At 36.1% G+C, this 16,799-nt stretch overlaps 1 protein-coding gene across 3 annotated transcripts in view; it reads left to right on the forward strand.

The window, feature by feature from the left end:
- The window catches only part of mtpn (myotrophin), a 162,827-nt gene that overhangs the window by 68,589 nt on the left and 77,439 nt on the right, over window positions 1-16,799 (forward strand). The window lies entirely within an intron of this gene.

Below are 16,799 nucleotides of genomic sequence, written 5' to 3' on the forward strand. Positions count from 1 at the left end.
GGCTGTTTTTAGAAACCAACCACAATGAATATTTCAGTATAATGAGGATGAGATAAAGGGAGGCTCGCTGTAGTTAGGTACTTAAGTTATAGATGAGCGGCCGAAAGGTTGAAGCCGATGTGAAAACTCAAGAGAAAGGCATTATTCTTACAGCGAGATAATTGGTGCTGCCTGTTGTCTCTGGGTATATTTTCTGCACTTGTGTTTCTAGACTTTATTCTGGCTTTCCATCATCACAGCAGTCTATTTCTTTGGCAAATTCTTATTTGTTTTCATGTTTTTCCAGGTTTCTTTCTTCATTCTAAAAGACACTCAGATCAGGTTATAATGACCAAAACACTTTAGTAAAAACAAAACAAAAAAAACAAAAAAACAACATAAAATACAGGCAATAAAAGGAGAACAGTGTATGTAATCCCTCTAAAAGAAAAGCAAATACTGACAAAAGAATAACACATGAACCTGCTCTTTAATCTGCTGACAGATATAACAGATTGTTCACAACTTTACTGGCATCTTTAAACTGTTGGACAAGAACACAACATATTCAGAAGCTGCTTCCTGCTGGTTGAGGATAAATACTTTGATACCATCCCGGTCTGTGCACTGTTTGCTTGGGCCACATTCAGCATTATGCAATCCTCCATGTTCCTTATTTATTTGAAACCATGAATTGTCGTCTCCGTCTGTCTGTTTGAGCTCTGATCTTTATTAACTCCAGCAGGATTTATCAGCTTATTGTGCAAACAGTTTGACACAGAAACAAAATCGATGGGAAAGCTGCGAGCTTCAATGGATGAGCGTCAGAGGTGCAGGAGACTACAGCCAAACTCAATTTTTAAGATTTACTTGAAGTAGGACAATAAATGGTTTGCATCACTTCACCTTTTGTTTGAAGAAAAAAAAACTCAATAAATTAGAATCTCATCAAAGTAAATTTAATTCAGTAATTCAGTCTTGAACACTGAACTATAGACACAGGTTCACTTTATGCTGTTTCACTCCTGCCTTGCTTTTCAATGGTAAATGTGAGGAAGTAGCTTCAAGTAAATGACCTTTCTATATTTGTTTTCTATTCTTCTGAATGTAATTTGATCTCCCTCTCAGCAGGGCTGCCTCAGTTTTTGGGAGATAAACAAAGCAGTAAGGATTCGCCTCATACGGTGGACATGTCCACTACTGCTTTGAAATGTGAGACAATGGCCCAAACGTGTTAGCCAATCTCATGCTAAGTCATGCAGATGTTCTGTTTACGATTAGGAAACAACAATTTATAATTAATTTATTAATAACTAAGTTAATAATTTATCGCTTCAGATAAATAATTTGAGTGACTGTGATGGCAGGAAAACTTATTTTCTGATTATTTAACAGATTTTTACACCTTAATTTCAATGACGCGTGCAGACCAGCTCTTAGGTTTAGTGGTAGCTGCTTTGTTTTTGGCCAAATCGCTTCTCAAAAAGGAAATCCTCTTCCTCTGCTGGCTTTTTGAATGTTTGAAGCACTGCTTTGGATTTGGAATGAGGTGACACACTTTTTACGTCACTGACGGATGATGAACATGTCGAAGACGTGGAGAAAAAGAAACTCATAAGTTGAAAACAAACTTGAGGCCTTTTGCTCCCCCGGATTGATAGATGTAATCTAGCAAATTGTTCCTATTTAACTGGGTAAAACCGCTTCCTGCTCTGTTTGTTTTTCCCGTTTCTGTCCGAGTCTTTGATCAGCCAATCAGAAAGCGACTGTGGAAAATGGTTCTGCTGTTCCATGAATCAAAAAGATTAAATATTTTATCTTTTTCCACCACATTTTCTTAAACACAGTGTAAACCAAGTCTGCTTGTAGATACAGAAAGCATTTTAGTCACTAATAAAGTTTATCTCACACAGTGAATTTATTCAATAAAAGTACAAACTCACCTTTCAGAGTTAAACATATAAATACATATAGTTAGCTAATGAAATGTTCTTTTAACAAAATCTGCATATTGGTAATGTGATAGACATTCAAAGATTTCTTTACACTAAAAATCAGATTGTATAGATTCAGTGATGCCATAGGTATGTGATATGTTTACTTTCATCTAAAAGGCCAATCAATGTTATTTTAAAGGATTTTAAAACAGATTAAAATGTTTGAGAAAAGTTACATTTGGATTTCTGTTACTGCACAAGGAAGCAAATTATTCAATAAGTAATTATTGCTGCTGAAAATCGACTAATACCTTCTGCTTATCTTTTATCACAAAGTTTTATTTGCTGTGCTTTTGCGTGGCAATTTGAGGATTTGGGTCTGGCTGCTCAACCCTAAAATGAACCCTCATTACCTGAAGCACAAACCAGAAGAGAAAGGTTTCTTTTTCAGCTCATTATATTAGAATCCATTTGACAGATTATTGTGGTATTTAAAAAAAAATCTAAGTTAGCAGTTTCACTTTGCAGAAAATTAAAAACTCATTTAAATTATTTGTTTAGAAACAACAAGGCTTAGGATTATTAGAAAGTTGCTGTTATTTCTTCATATCCTGGTAATCTTTTGAAAATTGCTCAGGCTTAACTGTGACCTATCAACAAATCCTCTCTTTTCATTATTTAATTTTTTTTAACTGTGTCTAAAAACAGATCCAGGGTCATTCCTGCTTCTGTCTGCATGCTGAGTCTGTTTGCATGCTGGGTTGCTTTCGGTCTGTTTGGTGTTCGCCCACGTTTGTTTACTGTACTGTAGCTCATCCAGTTTCCAGTCTCCCTGTTTGATTGAGGTCCAGCTTTAACTGGCAACATACAAAACAACTTACAGTAAAATGTCCAATCTCCTCTTTCTTTCTTTCTTTGGAGAAAAGAAGACTCAGAAACAGTCACAATAAATATTTGATTACGTCGGCACCGTCGACGTTTCTTTTACTCAAATTCTGTTCACTGATCTTGACAAATGTCTTTTCTTCTTAAACATACTCTATTTTTACCCAGATCTGATGAAAATATACTTTGAATTCTGCTTTTATAAACTGGCTTTAACATAACTTTGCGGCAACGTGCTTCATTTAAGTGTTTCGTTATTTTATTTACCTTTTGTAGCTGCTTAATTTATTTTAGTGGATTCCTTCTTGAGTGGTTTCAGATGTTTTGACCAGCCAGTGCATATGATGAGTGTGAGATGGCATAATAAGGTGTGAAAGCACATATTGTTGCACAATTTTTCAATAAATACCAATTTCCTGCAACAAGTCTCAAACACCATTCCTTCCTTTTCACACCTTCCTACTTCAACGCTTTTATTTAGTTATTTTAGAACGAAGCTATAAAGGCCCAGTAGAAGCAGCCCTTGTGTTGAGTTTCTCCATTTACTTAATAATATCAGTGTTTCTTTCTTTTGCACACCCACTCGTCATACCTCTCAGGTCTCATTTAACAAGTTTGAAAGGGAAAAAAATAGTGATCCACAGAGGCGATTGGTTTCTCTGTGGTGCATTTGGCGTTTGCGTCTCTATACTTAGACATGCTTTGCTGCTTTGAGCAGAATCCTACACGGGCAATTAGAGTGAACTGTTGTCTTGTTTAAAATTACAGATCCCAATCATTATTTTTCTAGAAATCTGTTACTTCTGCAGAGTAAAAAATTAACATCTGGGGTTGATGGGACTGAAAATACTGTTTTCTGGCATTCTGCCCCAGCAGCTGGTTGTTGTACAGATAGCGTCCAATGGATGTCTCGAGGTGTTTTATTCTACTCTTTGCTCCCATTTCTTACTGGTGTTTTTTTTCAATGTTCATTACCATCCTGCTCACTGTGCATGCTGGTAAAATAAGTCGAGGTGAACTATAGTCATCATGACAGGAAGTTCCTTTAATCTGATTCGGAACCGAAAACCTTATTTTGCTAATAGAAATTGTAAGCAGGCTGAACTGTAACTTATTAGCCTCAATTATATCCTATTTTTCCAATTATTTGATGCTATATACATGTCATAAAATTTAGATTTAGCACACTCGATAACTTAAAACAGTGATCTTAAAAACAAACAATAGAGTGTAAACAATCAGAATTGCGAAAGCTGAGATTTTGTACACAGAAGCAGAACATTTTCTTTTCCTGTGAGAAACGTGCGATTGTAACTCATTGACGTTCGAACAGTAGAGGCTGTATACACATGAAATTGAACTAATCCGTAACAGGTGCATACAAGAAAATAATTTTTTTTTTGAACTGCAAACAAAATGAAGGAAAGTAGCAACCTTTCTTCTATACATGATTTAACATTTTGTAACCACATGAGCCTCTTTGGTGCTCTGGCTGTGATTTCTGAACTCAGATCCCAGATAATTGCCACACTGCTTCTGGCTTTCTGGAGGCATTGGTGTCTGCTTAAGTTACATCTCTGCACTGACTGCAGGAGCTGGCTTGTGTCTGTGTTGTTGTTTGTTTCTCTGATGTTCTGGCCATCTAGCAGGGACGAATGTCTTGCTGACCGCTGTGACAGACGGCATTCCTTCTGCGACCCTAAACAGAACATTACACTGTAAATATTGAAACTCCAGAGGAGCGTTAGTCTTTCTTGTGTAATTTTAAGTTCCAGTTTTGCATTAATCTTCATAAGAGTCTAGTCTTGTTTCAACAACAAACTTCAGTGTGTAAATAGTCAGCCAAAGCATCATGTCTGGTTTCTTTAGTCTGCAAAATTAAAAATTGCCGCCCCTACTAGACAACATTGCAGAATGCATCACGCTTTAATTGTATAGTCAGATTTTGAAGCAATCCATGAAGTACTGTGCCTCTTGTTAATGTTAATAACACATAAAGCTATTATCTACACTTCAGATTTACTCATCTCCCTCATTCCTGTAAACAGTGGAGTTAATAGCATGGATCACCCATGTAGCCTGAAAAGTGTAATTTACTCTAAAGTGGGGAAATTATGCAAAAAGAATAAGAGCTCCATGTTTGAAAGGGAAGCTAATCTCCCTGTTTTCAGCTTCAAACTTTTATTCTGTGACTCTCCTTCAACAACTTTTATAAGAAAACAATATTATCATTTTATTTTGCCTTTTAGCAGTTCATCTGTCTGAATCAGAAGCAAACTGTAGGTTTTACTCGCCTTCAGGGTTTTGCAGAAAACATGAGTTTTCAGAAAATTCAGCCCGATAAAGTATTTTTTGTGTTTAAAATTCTCCATAGAACCCTGTCAATCAATTCCTATTTGTTTGTAAATATAGCAACACATAAGCAGTATGTGAAATGGTAAAACATAATGGACGCTGTTCAGACCGGACACTAAAAATATACATTCTCCAAGTCTGTGATCCGATTTAAACAGGACTTTTCATCTACAGTTAAGGAAGAAAATATAGTGGCCCGGCATCAAGAACACAGTCTGCATGTGTTCGGCAATCAAGCAGAGGCACACACGCCCACACACACACACGCACACCCACACACACACACACAGGCGAAGGAGGTGATTGATTGGCTGAGAAGCGGCTGAGTAGAGCTGGATGTGGAGTCTTTTACTCTGCTTTTGTGTATCTGTGCATCAATATGAATAACATGAAAAAGCAAGTATATAGTACATACTCCTTATTTTCTTACATTTGTAGCTATAAATGTGTAAAATAAAAAGCACATTCAGATCTGTAGATTGCAATTGCTCCTATTATTTTGGCATCTAGGATTTGCCTTCAGATTTTGCAGGATTTTTGTATCATTTGTTCCTGTTTGTCCTCATGATTACAGTCAGTGGGGTGATAACAGCTTAACATGCAGCTTGTCCAAAGTTTGTCAGTATTCTTTAATGATCAGTGCCAGGCTGACGGTTAATTGTTGTGCTGCAGTTTCAGTTCTTGTTTAAGGGCTAAAACTGAATCGTGCATCTTTCCCTCTCACTCTGTAGCGATAAGATGGCAGAGGATGGATTCTGAGCCAGTCTTGGGTTTTTACCTCAATAACTTTGCTGGATTCCATGAAAGTTAAGCAGCAAAATGGTTTCTGCACCATAAGAAGTACTCTTGTCTCACTTTGCATCTCATTAATGCTTTAAATAAAGAAATTGATGCTTTATTATCATTAATAATGATCCATTGTCTACACCTGGTTATACTGCTACTGTGCTCTGGCTTACAGTAGAAGGCTCCAATCATTTAATATTATGATTTATGTTGAAAATTCAAGATATTTTGTAAGTATTTAAGATCAGGTGCTGAAATGAACCCTTTGCTCCCTAATGTAAATTTTTACTTTGCATTGATTTGTGTTCAGCTGATTACAGTTTTGGACAATTTAGATTTTGAAAATTAATCTGGAACCACAATGTCATAGAGGTTTTCCATCCCACAAGATATGACTATACCCCGTGATCATAAATTATCTTTAAATAAATTTATAATCAATTCAATATAACTTAGTGAATGGTTTGGTAAGTTTATGTGTTTAAGTGTCTTGATGCTAAATAAAAATCACTAAATGAAATCACATTTTGGTGGTTTTAAAAGTTAGATTACATACATACATAGTATCCACAGGAATCATGGAGGCATATTCCAACATTAATAAACTGTTATACATCTGGTAATTGTTCAGCCTATTGCGCATAATCTGAGCCTACCACTAAAAAAACCTTGCTGTCTGTTTAAGGGTTAATTCTTTCATTTCATTATTATAATATTCTAGATCAAGGAAACAGTTTTCATCTCTTATTCTTAGTCCATAAATGTGATTAAAGTTGATTTTGGTTCTTCTGTATTTATGTTGGGTATCATTACATCCTTTAGAAATAAACATTGGCTTTTTAGTTCTCATTCAGCACCTTGTTTTTCTCTGTTCCTCTCATAAACTGCAATGATTGTCTTTGGTTTCTCTTTGAATTTGTCTTGTAGTTTTCAACATTTTGTCAGAAGTTAAATAAATAATAGAAGAAAGCATTGTTTGATGCAAGTATTATTAGACTTTCCATGGATTTTTAGATTTTTCTCTTGTTTTGCTGTGACTACACGGTCGGCACATCAAACGCTAAAATATTGTTAGAGATTTTTCCTGGTAATTAAATGTGTCGACACTGAAAACTCCTGCTGTTTTAATTTGTAAACTTATCAGAGAAAATGTGTTTTCATGCAATCCCTCTGTTCTGTATCGTTTGATTCCAACATACACCAATCCAGGAACGTCAAATGTCGATGTTGCTTATATCTTTCTAGTCAAATTAGAGCAACATCCATACAAAAATTGTGTAACAATTCTTAGAAAACCTGAGCAATTAGAACCCACACTGGAAAGTTGATGTGTTTGTCTGGTCCACTCCATTCAGCCAAGCCTTTTTTCTATCGTCTCTTCCTGTAAAAAAGGCTGAAAATGATGCAAACTCAACATTAGAATAGACAAATGTTTGAAAAATTATCAGCTGTAAATTTGAAACATTAAAGCAGTGGCGTCCCTTTTTTCCCGAAAAAGTTGAAAGTATTCAGAGGCCATGTTCATTTTTCCTAATACAAAAGATAAGAAATTTTATTGTGATTTATTTATTTATACTTTTTACATGCTTAACGAGGACTTAAACACAATATTTTTGGGATATAAATTCAGATTTTTGTAGAGGAAAGATCCAAATATATTCTGAAATCTTTTTTTACTACATACTACAAAACCTTTTATGTATTTACAGAAACGTCAAGGGAAACTTTCTTTTGAAAACTCATTTGCCCACATATCGTCTTTCTTTTAAATAAAAAGTCTCTTGATGTTTGTATTCCTTTGTGCTGTAAAATTAAAAGGAAAGCAAAAGCAAATGAAGCTGATAAAATAAAAAATAAAGTGCTTTGTATTTATTTATTTATTATTTAAGAAGATAATTTTATCAGTGATGTGCCAAGACTAAAAGGAAGCATCATCTAAAACCTGGTGATGTAAACATAAAAAAAAAAAATTTATTTATTTTTTTTGTGCTGAACAGTACATTAGGATATTACAGTATGTACTGCATGCCTCAATTATTTAGAAGCATATACAGGAAAATATTACTGATATTACACTGAATTTTCCCTGTGGGTCAGCATGTATCACAGCAGGAGATGATATAACATTAACGCTGTGCAGCATTTACCATGATGGTCTTATTGGGCTTCAGGCATCCAGCATGCAGGACAGTAATAATAATAAAAAAGAGATAGAATAGCATGTGCCTGCCAAGCAGCACTGAGTGAATCCTAAGCTTTACCAGCTCCTGCAGAAAGGAGTAAAACTTGTAGAGGAGTTTGTTTAACTCGCATTTCTTCTTACGGAGCTTCGAGAAAATGGCTGATCCCAGTGTGTTTATAATTCATGTTTCTACCAGCTTTTCCTTCTGGCCTACAGCTAAACACTGCCTCAGCACATCTCAATGAATTTTTATGAAAGACTAAATGGGCCTTTGTTATGAAATTAATTATGTTAAGGGTTGTTTGACAGCATTTTGGCGATATTCTACACAGCTTTATTTTGAGCCCTTTCAGCGCTTCGAGCTTCTCGCCGTGTTTTTAAAAGAGCATATAGGCTTTTGTTTTGGTCAGAAAAAATAAGAGAAGGAGATGGTTGTTCATAAAAACCAAACTCACAGGCAAAGGATTTAGAACAGGGTCAAAGTTTGAGCTGATGACCTTCCTTTGTAAAGTTTTTATTGTCCCATTTCTAACAGACAGAGAGAAAAACAGCTGTGATGTAGACAACCCTAGTTTTAGACTTAATTGGTCTGATTATCCACAGCTGTGATGATGATTATTTTAGAGTTGGATTCTGTTGCTGTTGCCTCTCGCAGCACTCATGTTTCCATTCTCTTTATCTCTATAAACTCTGGTTAATAAAAGGAAACGTTTTTATTATGAAGACGTCCTGAAAACTGAAGCGTTAGTTTACCTGTGTGAACAGAACCATTTGGGACAGATTTCAATTGATTTGCAGAGACTTCAAACTTTCCTTTAAGAGGCAACTCAACATACAGATCTGGAAAAAAATTAAGAGACCACATAAAATGATCAGTTTCTCTGATTTTACTCCTTATAGGTATATGTTTGAGTAAACTGAACATTATTTTATTCTATAAACTACTGACGCGTGTCTGCAATTCCAAGCAAAAATTTCAGATTTATTTGCGGAAAATAAGAAATGGTCAAAATAACAAAAAGATGCAGTGCTTTCAGACCTCAAATCATGCAAAGAAAACAAGTTTATATTAATTTAGATACAACAATACCAATGTTTTAACTCAGGAAGAGTTCAGAAATCAATATCTGGTGGAATAACCAGGAGGTTTTCAATGGGGTTCAGTGCAGTGGGCTCTTCATTTTTTCCAGAGCTGAATAATAAGGTTTGTTTCTCTCTAACAGGTTACATGGTAACAGGCCTATGTAAATGAACTCAAACCCTTGATCTTCTTGCAATTTAAGCAAAAACACAACAGTGTTTAATTTACTAAAGTATGAAATCTATGTAAGTAGCATGCCTGTGTTATTTAAAGGAACAACAGAGGAACATGATCTACTTCTAAATCTTAGGAAAATGTTTGACATCTTGCCGTCATTGCTTTTGCACAGTGTCATATGTTGCAGTGCAGTTTGTATAAAGTCTGACCTTAATGTGAAGCAGACATGTGAGTATCTTAAGAACTATCCTTGAGTCCAGCCCAGATTTTCACAATCGATCGTCTTGGCCAGCCAAAGGAACATGAAAACGTTTTGGATCACTTCTCTTCGTCAGCCTGGTTGGCAAATTATGAAACTGCAAAAGTAGCAGGAGCATGCATTGATCTCTGAATGTTGGCTCCGGGGGTTCTGTACTTACCTCTGTCGGCTCACTAGGGCTTGCAGGCTGAGTGATCAAACTGCTTGAGTGATTTCAATGCTACAGTGTCTGCAGTGAGGTGATATGATGTTTTACAGAGAGGAAAAACTCGGCTTATTCCTAAAACCGGTTCATCTGAATCTTAGCAGTTTGTGCGATTTTCACTGTGGGACAAGTGGAACAGCGTTTTGATTTTGTACTCTAATTGAGCTTTTCTTTCAGGTTTTGTGTTAGTATAAAATTTATTTACTGTAATTATACTGTCAACGCTAAGAACTGCATCACTATAGCATATCCTATAAAATATCAGTGCATTTCCTCCCATTTAATGAGCAATAGAAAGTCAATATCCAGGGTGATTTAGTGCAGTCTGGGTCTATTTCTCGTTGTGTCCAGCAGTGGCTGATGTCTGATTACTGCAAAAACTGAGTTGCAGCAGCCAAGAAGAATCTATACCAATAATGGGAATGGATGGATTTGCATCACAGATTGTACTGGTGGAGTTTAAATTTAGAAATGTTCACAGAGACCAATCAAGCAGCCCATCAGCTAATGATGTCTGATTAGTGTCGAGGGGAACTGGGCAACGCTCTGCGACCGCAGTGCAATGATTAAAAAAAGAACCGTTTCACACCCACGCACACAACACCAAAAAAATCTACACTCTGCTATTATAGGTGTTATTTTTCCAGTAAATCAAAGCTGGGAGTTTCTGGTGCATTGTTCAAGTTTAACACAGTAAACAGTTGTATGGTTGAGTTTCTTATCCTACTAGAGAAGAAAGAGAGGATAAAAATAGATTAGATGTACATAATGGAGTAACAAATGTCTTGTTTTATCACTAATGTTTATTCAGAAGGTTTTGTCTAAGTCGTTTGGGTTTTTTCTTGCACTATATATAGAAAAATCAATATAATTTGTTCTACCCTGATAAGCAGCTAAACTAAATCTCGTCATCATGATTTTGAGGTGAATGGAGAATTTAAATGAGGACAGCAGAAGAGATAGAATCCAGGTTGGAACTAGCCTCTAATCAAACAAAAAACAATCAAAATGTTAGATCATAACAAAAGTATCAGGTGAAACCCGTGTCTAATTGTGAAATATGGATCAGTTTTGCCCCCAAATTTAGGATTTTGTGCCAATGAATGGTATATGAAAAGGATTTCATGTGTACGAATCAGAGTAAATGTATGTTCAGCTGAGAATCAACAAAACACAAAGTAAATTAGAAGAAATTTAGGTCTAGAACTGAATGCCAGAAACCAGAACCAAACTTCACCAAAAAAAAGTGAGGTCACAGAGAATTGAGGATTGGATTGTTTCCATAGATTTGGAGAAGTTTTGCAAGGAAAACTGTGGTAAGAAGTCTGAAACCTTTTGATTCTTAAAACAATCAAAAGGTTTCAGACTTTTAAGAAAGCATTTGTTTTTTTTGCAGCTGTGGTTTTCTTCTAACTAAGTTTTGTTTTTTGTTTTTTTAGATAAATTTTACAGAAAAAAAGTTAAAGGTGGTAAAATTAGATTTATGGTCTTTTTGGAGTTGCGGTACCAATTATGGATCTTCATATGAACTAAATTATCCCAAAATCTGAACTTTGCTTCTGGGTAGGTAACTTGGTTAACTTGGTGCTTGTTTTTACAGTTCAAAGTTCATTTAGTCTTAAAACTCACATGCTTTATCTTTTGCCATTTCATGACTTTTCACTCCAGAATTTCTGAACGTTTTAACCTGTAGCTAATGTTCGACTCCAGATCAATAGCTGCAGCGCATACTCAAAGCTAGACAAACGCATGATTCAATTAAATCCACGTTTTGTTTTTTTTTGTTGTTTTTTTTTCAGTGCAGCCATTAGCCGGATTCCTTCTCCTCTGTATCTTCAGCTGGATTCCAGCAGCTGGTGTTTTGGCCGGAGCGCCGTGAGTCTCTGAGCTCAGCGCTCCCTGAGTGGAACATTTGAGTGCAATGACAAACTGAATAGCTGGATTTTCTCTCCTGCTTGCCACTGTTATCGCCACTCGCCGTCAATACAGATATGTTTTCTCTGTAATTCCCCGGTTGGTGTTGCTGTTTTCTTTTTCAAACCGTGTGTTTGTGCAAGCTGAGAGGTTCGAAGGCCTTCCGGGGATACACTCAAATTCTGCCAGCGTACATCTGCCATTCTCTGTCTGTACCTGCGCCGTGTAAAAACATAGTGCAAAAGCATTATTTTATTTTATTCATTGCAGAATATGAATAAGAATAAGTTTGTACCTTCTAGGTACAAACTAAAAAGTCAGTCAGGAACCAAACTGTCATTTAATTAATTCTTGGATGGAGGTTTGAATAGAATGACATTTAATGTAATCTTTTTAGAGTGATTTTATGTGTTCATTAACAAAGCTGCTTGTGGACCATTTATAACTTCTGAATTTGATGATGTCAAATATAAACCTGTTCAGTGAATCCAATTTTTCTTTCTCACTTATCTTGTAGATGTCAAATACAGGAACAAAGCTGGATATAAAATATAATTACCGTGTAAGATATTTAGGTTGCAAAAGTTTGTTGGGACATTAAAAGCTCAGGATATTTTGTTGGACTCTTCCATGCTGACGGTATTTTTTTCACCTGTTAAAATGGAAAATGGAAAAATATATCTATAGATAATCATACAATGTCTCAGCAATTGGAGTTTACACCCCTCATCGCCTGTGGGGGCGCTGCACTAAGAACCACAGAAGGAAACGACACAAAAACCTCTGAAGAAGAGATGAGCGCAAGTTCTTCATTAACAAAATGTAGAATCAGATTTTAGCGGCTGTGGGATTTCTCTTTTGTTTTTGATAAAAGTCGACGAGCCATTTCTCCTGACAACACTAAACTAGTTTTGGTTGCATTTACCCAGAATGCCCTGCGCTATAGTCCACTTCCTGCTCCGGTCCTCATGGCATTCACAGTTGCATTCAAACCACGCAGAGACCAAAGTTTTTAGAACCAGACTTTCTAGACAAACGGACTAGAGTTTGACTAAAGCGAACTAAACAGAGCCAGTGTGAATGTACACTTAACCATTAAGTGTACCACAGCACTATATGCTGCTTTGGGTACGCCATGTCAAATTACTTCAGTTAGAACACTCCAAGGTTCACAGATACAGTCTGTTGCTTCAGTTTCTTATCACTTCTTCTATTGGTGGAGAAAAATGTCAGACTATAAGCAATGTAATGTTAATCTCAGCGCTTATTGTCAGTAGGGCTCTAATCCCTTTGCACCACAAATACCTTGGTGGTAAAAATGAGAACTTCTGTCATTGTATCCTGCCTCATTTCTTCCAAAATAGTTTCCATCTGCTCTTTCAAAATCTTAGAGCAATTCAAAAACTAAAACTACACTCTCCTGTGAGAATTGCATGTGGTTTAAAAACTTCTTTTAAGTGAAACTGTTTCAATCGATTTAAAAATGGGAAAGAGGGGAAAAAGCTTTCTTTTTCTGTAGGATGATTCTGAAGTTGCAGCACAAGAGGTGATAAAAATGAGTTTCGTTATCTACATTAACAAAAGGTAGAACAAACTGTTTACAGATTCACATTTAGATGCATTTCAAATTTGGCCGTGTGAGACATCAGAGGTCCAGCTTACATGAAGGATGTCAACACAAGCAAGGAAGATATGAGGCGCCTAAAAGATGTACAAGCGAACAAGGTGGGAGAAAAGTAAGAGAAATGAATGGTAGCGTTCTCAAGGAGAAAGTGAGATAAGGCAACAATTTCATATCAGTGAAAACACATTTCAAGAAAAAACACTGCTGGTACATCATTTCCACCCTTCGATTAGTTGCACCTGCATAATCCTAAAGGATCCTGAAGTGACATCAGCATTCCATAACGAGGGTAAAACAAAGACATTTCTCTGAAGTTAGTTTAACCTGAGTTATTTTTATGTGTGTGGGAAGAAAGTGGTGTAGGGAATCATGAAAGACTTCACCTTGGACGGCTGCAGCTGGGAAAAAGAAAAAAATCTTTAAGAATCAAGACCCTCAACAGTCCTGAAAATAATGACTGACATCCTCAGAACATTTCAAAAGTTTGGAAAGAATCCTTTCCTGCCTCAAGCCAAGTTTGAACCTGGTTTCAGATTGTATCCACAAACTGAGCTAAGAGCAAAAGTTGCTGTATCCATTTCCATCTAATCAGAACCAAACCTCCTCCTCTATTCGCCAACATCTCTGGCAATTTGAGTAGAATTGGATCAAACATCAGTTTCTGCTTAACATTTATCCATAAGGCTGCATCTGAATTTAGCAATAATTTTTTTAGACTTTGTCAAGTGAACGTGATTTTTTTAATTTTTTATAACTAGTTATGATTTAACTCAAAGAAAACCATTTTGTAGACCTCAGGAGATGATTAGACATCAAACGTTCTCATTTATTTTCCTGCACGCCTCTCTAAACATCCCTGAGACTTTCACACAGTAACACACTGAAAGAGAAGATCAACCCAGACCACATCATAAAACAAGTCCAGCAACGACTAAATTTCCTCGGGCATGTGAAGAAGTATCCTGTCAGAAGAGACCTGCAGATCCACCTCTACAGACCAGGGGACCATCTGTCAGTCTGCAGCTGCAAGCTTCCATGTTTCCCTCAAGAAAAGAGAGAGGGAGAAAACTGGAAAGGGTTGTCACTAAAGCCTGACATAATTGCTTGCAACTTCTCTGCTGTCAACTTGTTCCATATAAAGCACACCTTTAACCACAAAAAAGCTGTTTTTTTTCTGCTACTGAGGTCACAAAAATGACAACCTTTGACCATCTTGTTTCTATGGAGCCTCATGCAACACACTGAAAAGAGCAAATTTATTTATACCTTCATGCATCATTCCCTTTATGGCATTAATCATTTAGATTTCCCCCCCTCAAACTGAAGCCTCTCGTATTCACATTGATGTTTTCCAAGGTGAGGTGGCGTGTGGTTATTTTCTGCCTCTTTCTGTTCCAAAACAGTAAGAATCTAGTCAACAACTGAACAATTTCTATACGAGAACATTTTTATAACTCCTGTGCTCAGAGCAAGAGTTACTCTGAGAAACATGGTTTATTGGTGGATAGATGAGAAAAAGTGATTCAGAAATTTTATTATAGTCATTGTATTTTATAGCAACGTGATGGCTGCTGAAAGTTTCTCATATTTGTCTTTATGAATGCAACTTTACTGTTCCATAAAGAACTTTTTATCCTCTTGAACATTTCTTCAGTTTTGGCCTTGTTTCAGAATTTGAAACAATCGTAATGTGCCAAAAAACAAAGCTGGACAGAAACAAACCAGGATTTTTAACATTTGTTTGAAATTTCTTTCTTATAATTTCATGATCTGCTTTTGCATTTTTCCTTTTTCTTTATGGAGAAGTATGTAAGTTTATAGTTTGGGTCAAAACGGGAATGTATTTTCACCCAGGCATAATGGAACAAGAAAGATAGCAGGAAATCTCATTAAATGATTATGTGTGAGTCATTTGGTAACTCTGAATAATTCATGTTTGTTTTGATTCCTCCGAGTGAAAGATTTGAGATATTAGTCGTCAAAAAGCAGCCAATGAGGTATTAGAATCTCCTTTGTTATGTTCTTGCCTCTATTGCCCTTTAGCTAAATATTTCTGTTAATTTCCATATGTACAGATGGACATTTTCTTTTTAGCAAGTTGCACTTTGACCGTTGCTTTTTTGGAGCAACCAAGAAACTTCATGAGCGCTGTCAAATAAGCACAGGTTCAGGGGTGGAGCAGAGTTTTATGGTGCATTCTCTTCATATTCGAACGATGGATTTTACAATTTCCCAGTCAGAAATGAAGCAAGAACAGCATAAAAGGAAAAATCACACTAGGAAATTTAGTACTCAATATGTCTGTTTTCATGTTTAATTAGTGAAAGTGAAATTTTACATTATTTGTTCGAAAAGGATACTCATCAACCAACAGACATTTAAATCTCCCCACAATAGATAATCTCTTCAGTTATTCCCACATTGAATGGCACTTAAACATCACAGTCTCATCCTTAAATGTATATTTATTTATACATTTAAATATCAAAAGCATTTTTGGTCTTTGAGACACCTGACCTATATAACATATTTCCTAGTGCGATCTTTTAAACAGTTTTTGAGCTGGTTCACGTACATACTTTAGCTAAAACATAATAACCTCAAAGGGAACATATATATATATATATATATATATATATATATATTTTATAAATTTTTTTTTAATGTTGACCTAATGGTTTGGATAAAAAAATAGTAATAATTCAACCAAAAGAAAAGATTTTCCAGGTTCAAGTAGAATTACAACTGAAGAAATATGTCACAAAATACAGATTAAGATGTCAACCTTGAAAAACAGCTCAATTAAATACCGAAAAGCCTTTAATTACAATGAAATGCTTTCCCATGAGGATTGTATGAACTCCTTAATGGACATGAATCCTCCCAACCCATCAGACAGACTTCTGCTCACTTGGTGATTCTGGTCAGAAGTCGATGCCAGCTCTCATCACTTCTTGCTCTGGCACACTATCTGTGGACTACCACCGGTGTCTCCTAGCAACACCATTTGTTACCATTTCAGTTTTGTTCCTCTGAAGAACAAAAGAAGAATTAGCTTTGAAACACTTAAATTAAGCTCCTCCTATCGATGTGACTCATTTTCCCTTCAGAGAAGAATAAATCCTCGCACACGGCCGTTTATTCCTCACAGCGGGCCAAAGGAAATCTTCTTAATGCTGATAGTCCTTGCTTGCATTGTCACTGTTGTGAAGCATCAAAAAGGCGCGCACAGTGTGAATCTGAATAGGAACTGCCTCATTATAAAAATAACATTATCTATTTTGAGGTTCTGGAAGGTTGAATTTCAAATGGTGCAAAGCCAAAACAGCAAAAAAAAAGAGTGTGTTGTCTGATATGACTCTCTGATACGAGGCGACTATAAACAGCACAGTTCATTCCCTTCACAGCTGGGAGC

Source organism: Gambusia affinis, linkage group LG23 (genome assembly GCF_019740435.1).
Source record: "Gambusia affinis linkage group LG23, SWU_Gaff_1.0, whole genome shotgun sequence".
In the NCBI taxonomy this organism is placed as follows: domain Eukaryota; kingdom Metazoa; phylum Chordata; class Actinopteri; order Cyprinodontiformes; family Poeciliidae; genus Gambusia; species Gambusia affinis.